This window comes from Enhydra lutris, unplaced genomic scaffold (assembly GCF_002288905.1).
Source record: "Enhydra lutris kenyoni isolate GAN:26980312 unplaced genomic scaffold, ASM228890v2 scaffoldscaffold37, whole genome shotgun sequence".
Classification (NCBI taxonomy): domain Eukaryota; kingdom Metazoa; phylum Chordata; class Mammalia; order Carnivora; family Mustelidae; genus Enhydra; species Enhydra lutris.
The window spans coordinates 23,054,786-23,067,099 of record NW_019154121.1 but is presented as its reverse complement, the minus strand read 5'-3'; positions in this window follow the sequence as shown (position 1 = coordinate 23,067,099).

Below are 12,314 nucleotides of genomic sequence, written 5' to 3'. Positions count from 1 at the left end.
TATTGTGTAGTGGTTTCACTGACTTAATGGTAGAAGTCTTAAGACAATTACTTGAAAAACAGTACACTAAAATAAAGTGCTATTCCCCTAAAGTGTGCTTGTATTGATTCTATTTAAGGAAAAAACAAATCATTCCAAGATGTCCTAATTCACTGAAGGAATGTCTTCAACACTATAACAATGCCCTTCATCTACCTTGTTTTCTGAGGAAGTTACAACTCTTTGAGTCTCACACATTCTGCTCTTTTTCTTAAAGTAGAATTCTGTTAAGGCTGCCATTTCTGGAAGGTCTTTCAAAGTGGACACAATGTTCTGTCAGGGCCTGGTGTCTCCCATGGATTTTTAAACTCCATGGCGGAATCCCAGAGTACAAACCAGATTTCTCCATTCTCTGTTGGTTGCGTTTCCATTTTGTACACTTAGTTTTCTTTTTATCCTGATCAGTCTTAATGAAAAGCACTCTAGTTTTCCCTAACAGATTTCTTTAACTTAGTATCTCATGGATGAGCTGTTGAAATTTAAGTCCATTTGGATTCCTTAAGAAGCCAGGTTCCTTTATAAAAGTCAACTCAGTACTCATCCAGAGCTCTTTTATTGAAGAATACCATCAATCAGTTGCAATCAGTTAGAGTTTTGAGGAACATTCTATGTAGACTTCAATTTAGCCAAAATATGGAAAAGATGAAGGGGGAAAAATTATGCTTTCAGATATACAATGAAAGTGGAAATATTAGTGATGTGATATGTGATATATTTGATATATAACATGATATATTATTTCCCATGGACTTTTTTATTGTAATAATTATTCAAAAAAGCAAAATAAAAATATTAAGAAAGAGATGTGATCCAGATAAATTAAATTTAAGATAAATCTATTTATAAAACAAATTATATGGCTCTGTTTGACAAATATAAAAAATAATATCTAATTAAATATAGAAATCAATGATTGATATTTTGCAAAGCTACTGTATAAAAGGAAGATATAAAAATAACCAGTTAAGTGTGCCTGGCTGGCTCAGTCAATAGAGCATATGACTCTTGATCTCAGGGTTGTGACTTCAGGCTCCATATTGGGCATGGTGCCTACTGGAAAAAACAAACAAACAAACATAGAAATAACCAATTAAATTTCCGTATATCACCTTCAAGTTAAAACATTATGAGAGTTAATAATAACCATAGCATTATTAAATATATAGACATATTAATACTAATATCCATCGCATATAGTGAATATCTTGGATTGATCTTAAAATTGTAAGATATCTCTTTATAGAAAATTATAAAACAAATTTAAATAACTAAATAAGTGGAAAACATGTCCCAGGGATTAGAAGACAACATTTTAAAGATAGCAATTCTTCCTAAACTGATTAATAAATTCAGTTCAAACCCAATCATTTGCAGTATTTCCCCAGTTATGTAAGTCTATTTGAGTGTTTGAATATTAGTGGAAATTGATAAGCTTATTCTAACTTTTAAGTGTAAATGTCAATGACCAATGATAACTAAGTATATTAAAGGTGGGAAGCCTTGCTCTAATTATAATGAAGTTGCAATGATTAAGATAATAAGACAAGAGTACAAGGAAAAATGAAAGGAACATGATAGAGGGCCTACAGCTAGAATCTAGCATATATGAACATGTGATTTATAATAATTGTAGTCCTGTGTAGTTGTGGGAAAAGATTTTAGGGAAAATGGTACTTGTACCGTATGTAAAATTAGCATACAAAATTTCAGGTCAATTGGTACATCTGAATTTGAAAGGCAAAACAATAATCCAGAAGATAATATAGGAGCTTATATTCATTATCTTGGGGTAAGCAGACATTATTGAACTTATTTTATCCAAAAGTTTCTCAGACTTATTTAACTCTAAAGTGTGTGTGTATGTACATGCGTGTGTGTGTGTTTGATACATTGGAAAACTAATTTTTCCATGAAAGCCTTTAGGAAAAGCTACTTTGGGTCCTCTGCTTTCTTATCAAATTAGCAAAGGCCAATCCCTGTGGTGAAAGAACAATGATTATGAACTAGAGTAAGTTTATAACAACAATTTAAAAGATACAGCTGGACCCTGGTCTGGAAAAAAAGAATCGAGGCAAGAATCTTACATTTTTTCACAATAAGATATAAGATGGGATATATTTTTGGCTTTATGTCTTGATCCATTTCTAGTCTGAAAATAAAAGGATTACTAAAGTCATATCAGTTTGTAACAATTTATGTCACCAAGAAGTATTAAGCAGAGAACTGAACAAAATGTAAGCTTTTTAAGGTTTTTTATTATTAGAAAAAAACAGTGATTAAAAAGATATATTTGTATCATTTATGCATAGGTTCTTAAAAGTGCTCCACAATAAAAGTAGTTCAATTTTACCCTATTTAAAGTAGCTCATATTAAAGGAATTTTTGTACCAGACTCTGTCTAGATACATTACTTATATTTTCTAAAAGGCCTTTAATGGTTCTAAAACTCACACACCTACTCTATAGACTAAGGATAATGTTACGGGCCCTTAATTAAATGACAGAGATATATGTTTCTATATAGAACCTGTATTCTTTAAGTAAGCATAACACAATAACAAGTGTATACAACAGGAAGAGTAATTACCCAAATTTGCATGCACAGTGGGAACTTCCTTTGTAAAGTGGTTGGCAGCTTGAAACAATGCATCATGGATCCCATTCACCTGGAAGTAGCCTACCTTCTATGGTACAAATTGGGTAGTTAATGCAAGTTTTTTTTTTAATATATATTAAATCATATGTTTATCATATATATATATATTTTAAGATTGCTCTAGAAGAGAGAAAAGTATTGCTCGCGCAGGACCCACCCTGGCTCTGGGCCAGCTCCTAGGCACCTTCCCTGATTGCTGTGTCCTAGAAATGAATTTCAGCCTGTGTCAGTCACACAGAGGCCCTGTCCAGATGATGCCCAGGCCTCCAAGCCTGGGTGGTCTGATGCCTGGAGGGTAGTCATAGGTCCCCGAGGTGGGGTGGGGGATGGAGTGCCTGGGTCCCATAGGATGTCCTCATATAGGCTTAGAACTGGGCCCGAGGGCCGTCCTTGAGCCCCAGTCTGCTCCAGTAGGGTTCTGAGCAAGCCCATGGTGAGAGGAGGCTCTGTTCCAGGCTCAGGGAATGGGGCAGGGGGGTCCGACTCATCTGGGAGGTGTGTCCGTAGTAGAAGCAGGAGCTCAGCTGGAGCCAGGTCCGGTGGGCACAGGCGGCAAAGGAGAGGGAGGTGAGCATCAAGTCGACGGTGCCGGGCAAATTCGGCCAACAGCAGTTTGAAGATCTCACTTCGAAGCAGGGGACTGGAGGGGCCTAGGGCCAGGCCTGCTTCTAGAGCCCGCTCCCATTGCTCCTTTTGGACAAGCTGCCCCACAGCTTGGAGCACAGCTTTGGGCCGCCCATTGCCCAAGAGCAGCTCCAGCTCCAGCGCCTCAGATCTGGTCCCCTCTTCACCTAGGACTGCCAGGGCTCAAGGATACAGGGGCAGCCCCGGGCCCCCCGCCCCCCAGCCTGGCCCACCCTGCTGCTTTCAGCTGTCCGGGGAATTCTGAGAGTCAGCTCCTTTACATGTACCACAGAGACTTCTCATGGGAAAAGAGCAATTGGTTTACCCTGGTGCTAATAAGAGGACCAGCACATATGTCTTTCAGTTACCACCAAGCCATGGGATTGAGAGGGACATTTCCTTTCTATTAATGCTCCATGCCGGGCAATGGGTCACCCCCACCTCCAGATTAAATATAACTGTTTTTTTTTTTCTTCTCTTACTTCTGAGGTTTATTTGACCTCATGTAAGTATAATATGCTTGAAATATGGATGAGATACAAATATGGCTTTTATTTCTTGTTTTGATATTAATAATTGTGAGGTGTTTTGTAAGTATGTGAATGTGCCTAAAGTAGTGCCTCATAAAGAATATAATAAAAGCTAAATTTATTAAGCGTTTATCATGTGCCGAATACCAAGCTAAGTGCTTCGCATGTATAATTCCACTTAATCTAACCTAATTTGGAGCAGCATAATATTTATCTTCATTTTAACAAATAAAATACGAGGTTCATAGGAATTGAATATGTTGTGTAGAGTAATATCGCTTTTCTTTTTAAGATTTTATTTATTTATTTGACAGAGAGAGACACAGTGAGAGAAGGAATACAAGCCGGGGGAGTGGGAGAGGGAGAAGCAGGCTTCCTGCCAAGCAGGGATCCCCATGTGGGACTCAGTCCCAGGATGCTGGCTGGGTTCATGACCTGAGCCAAAGATAGACGCTTAACAAAGCCACCCAGGTGTCCCTAGAGTCACTTCACTTTTAAATAAAGCCAGACTTAATGTTCAGATTTGTCTAAACCCAAATTCCAAATTTGTTTTGTTTGACAAGTAGGTCATTCAGAAACCTTTAGAACACACAGTGAATATGGGCTTTATGAGACTATGTGGGAACCCAAATATATGCAAGAAAATTCTAAAACAAATTGGGATAATCATAATTTATTCATATGATACTAACAGCTCACTATATTGCTTGGATATGCTTTTTAAAAATTTTAAATTTGAATTTTGATTTCAAAATACTAGTTTCCATTAATAAAATAATATAGCTAATAAATGAATTAAAAGATTTAGGTCATAATCTCTGAACTTGACCAACTTAATTAGAATCTATATGTTTAAAAGTGACACAAGGGAGACGAACCGTAAGAGAATCTCAACTCTGGAAACAAACAGTTGTTGGAGTGGAAGGGGGGCTAGAGATAGGGTGATGGACATTGGGGAGGGTATGTGCTATGGTAAGTGCTGTGAATTATGTAAGATTGATGATTCACAGACCCGTACCCCTGAAACAAATAAAACATTATATATTAACGAAAAATTTTTTAAATACATAAAAGTGACATAAGGTTTTTGAGATGCTATGCATATAATTAGAAATTTGTATATATAACTATTACTGACTTTTTTTTTTTTATAGCTGAAAGTTTGTGCACTTTTACTAACCTCTCCCTGTTTTGCCCATTCCCCAGCCCCTGGAAGCCACTTTTCTACTTTGTTTCAGTGTGTCTGACTTTTTTTTTTCACATTCTTCATACAGATGATATCATCCAATATAAACTTTCTCTGTCTGGCCTATTTCACTTAACATAATATCCTTAAGTTCCATCCATGTTGCTGCAATGTCAGGATTGTCTTCTATCTTATGGCTGAAATAATATCCCATTGCGTGTATATACCACAATTTCTTTAACCATTCCTCTGTCAGTCATCTGTGAACACTTAGGTTGTTTCCATATTTTGGCTATTCTGAATACTACTGCACCAATAAACAGGGAGGTGCATTTATCTTTTTGAGTTAGTGTTTTTTTTCTTCAGATAAATATCCAGAAATAGAATTGCTAGATTATAAAGTAGTTCTGTTTTTAATTTTTGAGGAAACTCCATACTCTTTTCCTTAGTAGTTGCATCATTTTACATTTCCTACTGACAGTGGACAAATATTTCCTTTTCCCAACATCCTCCCCAATGCTTGTTCTTTCTTCTTATTTCTTTTCTTTTTTTTTTTTTTTTTGATAACAGGTGTGAGGTGATAACTCACCACAGTTTTGCATTTGCCTGATGATCAGGGAGGTTGGGTATCTTTTCATGCACCTGTTGAGGTTTTCTTTGTTGTAAAAAAGTTTTTAGGCTTGATGTAGCCTCACCATTTTGTTTTTGCTTTTGTTGCTTTTACCTTGGTGACAAAATAAATGAATAAATAAACAAACAAACAAATAAATAAATCATTGTTAATACAATGTTAAGAAGCTTACCACTCATAATTTCTTCTAGATTGTTATGGTTTCAGGTCTTATGCTCAAGTCTTTAATCCATTTTAATTTTGGAGTATGGTGTAAGAGAATGGTCAAGTTTCATTTTTTTGCATGAGGCTATCCAGTTTTCCCAACACCATTTACTTAAGAGACTAACCCTTCTTCATTGTATATTCTTGTCTCCTTTGTTGAAAATTATATAAGCAAAAATTTATTTCTGAGCTATTCTTGCCTTCGTCTGTCTGTTTTTATTCTCAAACCACATTATTTAGTTTATCATAACTTTGTAATAGAGTTTGAAATCAGGGAGAGACCATGGCTCCTCCAGCTTTGTTCTTTTTTCTCAAGATTTCTTTGGTTATTTGAGGTCTTTTGTGGTTCTACACAAATTTTTAAGATTTTTTTTTCTATTTCTGTGAAAAAAGAATTTTGATAGAGATTGCATTGGATATGTAGACTGCTTTGGGTATTATGAACATTTTAACAATAATAATTCTTTCAATCCATGAGCATCTTTCCATTTATGGAATCTTTCCTTTTATTTTTATCTTCTTCAATTTTTTCCCTTAATGTCTTATAGTTTTCAGTATATATGTCTTTCAAATCCTTGGTTAAATTTATTCTTAGATATTTCATTCTTTTCAATATAATTGTAAATAAGATTGCTTTCTTCATTTCTCTTTCCAATAGTTATTAATGTATAGAAATATAATAGATTTTTGTATTGGTTTCATAACCTCTAAACTTACTGAATTAATTTATTAATTCTAATAGTTTTTTGATGGAGTCTTCAGAATTTTCTATGTATAGTATCTTGTCATTTGAAATAGTGACAGTTTTACCTCTTTCTTTCAAATTTGGATGCCTTTTATTTCTTTTTCTTCTCTAATTGCTCTGGCTAGGACTTCCAATACTATGTTCAACAAAAGTGGTGAGTGTGGGCATTCTTGTCTTGTTCCTGATCTTGAGTATAATGTTAGCTCTGGACTTACATGTGGCTTTTATTATGTTGAGGCATATCCCAACTGTGCCTGCTTTAGTTGTGTTTTGGTCATAAATGAATGTTGCATTCTATCAAATGTTTTTTCTTTGTTTAGATGATCATATGGTTTGTATCCTTGATTTTGTTAATGTGATATATCACATTGACTAATTTGCAGATGCTGAACCAGCCGTGTATTCCTGGAATAAATCCTACTTGATCATGGGGTATGATCTTTTAATGTATTATTGAATTTAGTTTGCTAATATTTTTTGAGGATTTTGCATCTATATTCATCATGGATATTGGCTTATAATTTTCTTTCCTTATGGCATTCTTCTCTGGTTTTGATATATGGTTAATCCTGGTCTTGCAAAATAACTTTGGAAATGTTCCGTCCTCTTTAATTTTTTAGAAGAGTTTGAGAAGGATTGGTATGAATTCTTCTTTGAATGGTAGAACTCACAATAAAGCTATCTACTCCTAGACTTTTGTTTGTTTGGAATATTTTTGATTACTGTTTCAATCTCCTTACTAGTAATAGATTTCTTCAGGTTCTTTATTTATATATGATTCAGTCTTGGTAGGTTATATTTCTGGGAATTTATCTATTTATTTTAGGTTGCCCAGTTAGTTAACATATAATTGTAAATAATAGTCTTTTATGGTCCTTTGTATTTCTGTGGTATCAGTTGAAATACCTCCTTCATTTTTTATTTTACTCATTGAAGTCCTCCCTCTTTTTCCTTGGTGAGTTTAGCTGAAGGTTTTTCAATTTGGTTTACCTTTTCAAAGAATCAGCTCTTTCATTGACCTTTTCTATTATCTTTTTAGTCTCTATTTAATTTACTTCTGCCCTACTCTTTGTCATTCCTTCCTTCTACTAACTTTGAACTTCATTTGTCCTTTTTTCCCCCTAGTTTATTGAGGTGTAAAGTTAGGTTGTTTATTTGAGACTTCTCTTGTTTGTTGAGGTAGGCCTGTGTTGTTATGTGCTTCTGTCTTAGAACTGCTTTAGCTGAATCTATACATTTTGGTATATAATATTTCCATTTTCACTGTCTAAAGATTTTTTTTTCCCTTTCTTCTGATTTATTTTTTGAACTGTTAGTTGTTGAATAGCCTATTGCTTAAACTCAACATATTTGTGAATTTTCCAGTTTTCTTCTTGCAATAGATATTTTTTGTACCATGGTGGTCAGACAATATGCTTAATATGATTTCAATCATCTTAAATTTATTAAGACTTGTTTTGTGGACTAACATACAATCTGCACTGGAGAATGCTCCATGTATACTTGAGAAGAACGTGTATTCCTCTTTTAGATAGAATGTTCTGTAAATATCTGTTACATCCATCTGTTCTAACAAGTCATTTAGGGTCAATATTTCCTCATTGATTTTATCACTGGATGATATATTCATTGGTGAAAGTGCCCTAATATTATTATGTTTTTGTTCTTCCTTTAGGCCTGTTAATATTTGCTTTGTATATTTAGGTGCTCCCATGTGGGGTACATAAATGTTTACAAATGTTATATCATCTTGTTGGATCAACCCCTTTTATCATTATGCAATGCCTTTCTTCACCTTTTATTACATAGAGTCTTTGTTTTAGAGTCTATTTTGTCTGGTATAAGGGTGGCTCCTCCAAATTTCTTCTGGTTTCCAATTGCATGGAATATAATTTTCCAACTCTTCTCTTTAAGTCTGTGTGTGTTCTTGCATTTAAAAGTCCTTACATTTCTTCTAGGCAACATTTAGATGGGTTTTGTTTTTTATTCATTTAGCCACTCCACATATTTTGATTGAGGAATTTAGTTCATTTACATTTAAAATAATTATTGATAGATGTGTACTTATTGCCATTTCGTTTATTGTTTTCCACCTGTTTTTGTAGTTCTTTTGTTCTTATCTTGCTTTCTGTGGTTTGATGACTTTCTTTAGTAGTATGTTTATATTCCTTTTTTTTTATCTTTTGGGTATTTACTGTAGGTTTTGTTTTGTGGTTACCATTGGGGTTACATATAACAACTTATTTCTAAAATATAAGTTAGATATTCATATATATCTAAGTTTTTATAACACTATAACAAATATTATTGACACTGTTAGTAATGACAGAGCCCAAGATTGTACATGTTAGTTCAAATGCAGTGGTATAAAAGTTGATAAAAATATTTAATAAATGATTAACTGTGCCTGCTATACTTTAAAATAAAGTATTGATTCACTGAGAACTGTTTACTGTTGTTTTCAATTTAACAAAACCTCACTTACTATGCTTCAAAAATGGTTATCTTTGTGAAGCAGAGAGATTGAAAAGTACTAGATAGATAAACAATACATATATACCTATATAATATACTTTAAAATCTGGGATTATATTTATATATAGTTCACATAAATTAATACAATTCCAAGTTTATATCAACATTCTTGTAAGTTTCCATCTTGATATTGAAAGTAGATTTTGTATTAATGCTTACAAGGTAGATTTCTATGACTCAAAGTCATATTCATCATTTTCTAAAAAAATTGGGAGAAGCATAAGCTTAAGTACTATGATATATATTCAAATGGCTTTAGATATATATCAAAATGTCCCCAAAATTATGGGCATTTTTGGTGACTATCATAGTTTGAATATTTTGAGGTATAGTTCCTTTTCCTATACTAATGTTTAGGGCATTATATTCATGGTTGAAGTCATAAAAATTAGTGGCCAGAAGCTACTAGTACAAAAATACTACCTAGATATAAATTAGATGCTTTGATATGGGTATTATTACCTGAATATATCTAAAATAGAATTAAAATTGCAGGAATAGTAATGCATCACTTGACTCTTAGAAGCTTGAAAGTTTTCTAAAGAACTAAACATTTCTTTTCTCAGTTTTCAAACTAATTTAAAAATGTGTTACATTAGTTTATGGAAACTGTCTAATAGACCTATATCTTAACACTTCATGATTTTTTATAGTTAAGCAGTTATTTGGAAAACCCAAAGCAAGCAAGGAAACATTCATTTCAATCTTATATATACTCATACTATAAAAATATTGACTATCTAAAGGTCATAATATACTTAAAGATTCTGACATTTTGGAAATATTTTACAAAGCATTTTATATATTTAAACATTTCAGGTAAGGGAAAAAATTTAAAACAGACATTTTTACTAATAAAATGCATTTGATTAAGCTAAAAGCTTTAGATTAAGCTAAAATCCACCAATGATTTTAAGTGCTTACTAAAGCAAGCTTTAGATTAAGCTAAAATCCACCGATGATTTTAAGTGCTTACTATGTTTTAGGAACATGGAAAATACAGATATGGCATATGTTCTAGTGTCAAGGAGTTCATGGTCTGGTGAGAAAGACTGTAAAACAGAGTGAATGATATGACGGGAATACAAAGTGAATGATATCACAGACTAAAAGGTAGCAACTAATGTAGACTAGGGATAAAGTAACTAGGATGGATTTTGAAATAACCATGTATTATCATAAATTCATACAACTGGAGACTCCAATCAGTCACTGTCCCAGATGTAGCCATTTTTCTAGAGGATATAGAGAGTCCCTGGTACCTGGCAGGCAACTAATTGTCCAATGAATGCTTGTGTAACTCTTTTCCTATAAATATAAAGAATGAGACCCATTTGATTTCACATAGAAAGAGGAAAAAAGTTGTGTTCACTTTCTTTAGGGATCTATCAACTCTCCATATCTTTCTTAAAATGTAGGATATAGGGAGTTCTTTGATTTTACCATTTCACAAGACATCATGCTGGTCCATTCTATGAAGGATATCATTATGATGCATTGAATGCCCCCAGAAACCTTGGTAAGATACATGCCTGCGTAAGGATGCAAAATAAAACCCCATGAAAATTCAGGTTCTGACCCCTTGATTAAGTTTCAGGATTTTCCTTGATCTGAGCCGTGAAAAGATACCTACAATAAGCAAATGACAAGGGACTATCTGGAATCTCCTACCACCAGGAAAATAGCATAATGCCTTTTGTATTTTAAAGGCAACATATAACACAAATATTTAACAGCATGCTGCCACAATACATTTACCAAATAACCCTAAAACTTACTGTTTTGACTAGGATCGGAACAATAGAAGGTTCTTGAATTCTGAAAAAAAAAGTTGCACCACCAGTAAGAACTATGAACCAGGATATTTAGGTGCACTTAGGATATTAGGTGTCTGTGGCAGTTAGGTTATTTTATAGAAACTATAGCACATATTTTTATAATTTGAAGCAAATCCACTCCATATTTTGAAGATAATTCTTCTTTGTTTGAAAATAACAAAAGTAGCAAAATAACTGATGGATTAATATTAGTCCTACTAAAGAAGAAAATTTGACCAGGACCCCTAAGGTATCTTCCATCTGAAATGCCTATCATAATCTGGATGTTTTCTGACCACAGAAGCCATAAAATTTGGCATTTTCAGTAGCACTCTATCATTAAGTGGAAGAAGTATAGATTATATTGGACTTGAACAGATTCTGAAGACATAGTCAAGTTACATGAGCAAGAGGTTTAAACTTTTATGCATCTACTTTGAAAGTACTGCCTTCTTTTTATGAACCCACATGTGTGGTTTTATGAGGAATTGTCATGTCAGCAACTATGACAAATTGTTTGATGAAGAAAAATTTTTATTTAGTTTATAGATGGTTCTACATGATATAATAGGAACATTTAAAAGTGGATGACTATAGCAGTCTCCCACTTTGGTGTGATACATAAGAACATGGGTGAAGGGAAATTTTCTAGAAAGCAGAAGGTAGAGGAGTGTACCTGTTTATTTATTTTTTCTGTAAAAAGAGGTAGAGAAATGCCAGATTCACACTGTTTTTTTGAACAGTGCCTAATGATTTAGCTGAGTGGTTACGAACTTAGAAATATATTGGAAAATTGGTGACAAGGCAACTTGAGCAGACCTCATGGAATGGGCTCAAAGTGTGAGGGTATTTTTGTCTTGTGTAAATGTTCACCAAACAGCAAACACAGCAGACAAGGCTCCCAATAATCATCTGGACAAGGTAACCCATTATGTGGTTGTCCGTGAATCACTTTGCTCGGCCATTCTAGTCATTGCTAAAAAGGCTGATGAACCAATTGGCCATAGAAGCAGGCATGGCAGTCATGCATGGACTGAACAACATGGCTTCTACTCACTACAGATGATGTGGCTGTAACTATTGGTGAGTACCCAACATGTCAACAACAGAAAATGACACTGAGTCAACAATATGGTAATGTTTCCCAATGTGCAAGCCAGCCACCTGGTGACAATTTGATTGTGTTCAATTATTTCCATCACAGAAAGGAAAGCAATTTGTTCTTTTTGGAATAGACACATTCTGGAGATAGATTTGCCTTCACTGCCAATAGTTATCCTGTCCAAACTACCTTTCATGATTTTAGCAGTTGTTTTATATCACTGTCAAGAAATTCTCCACAGCATT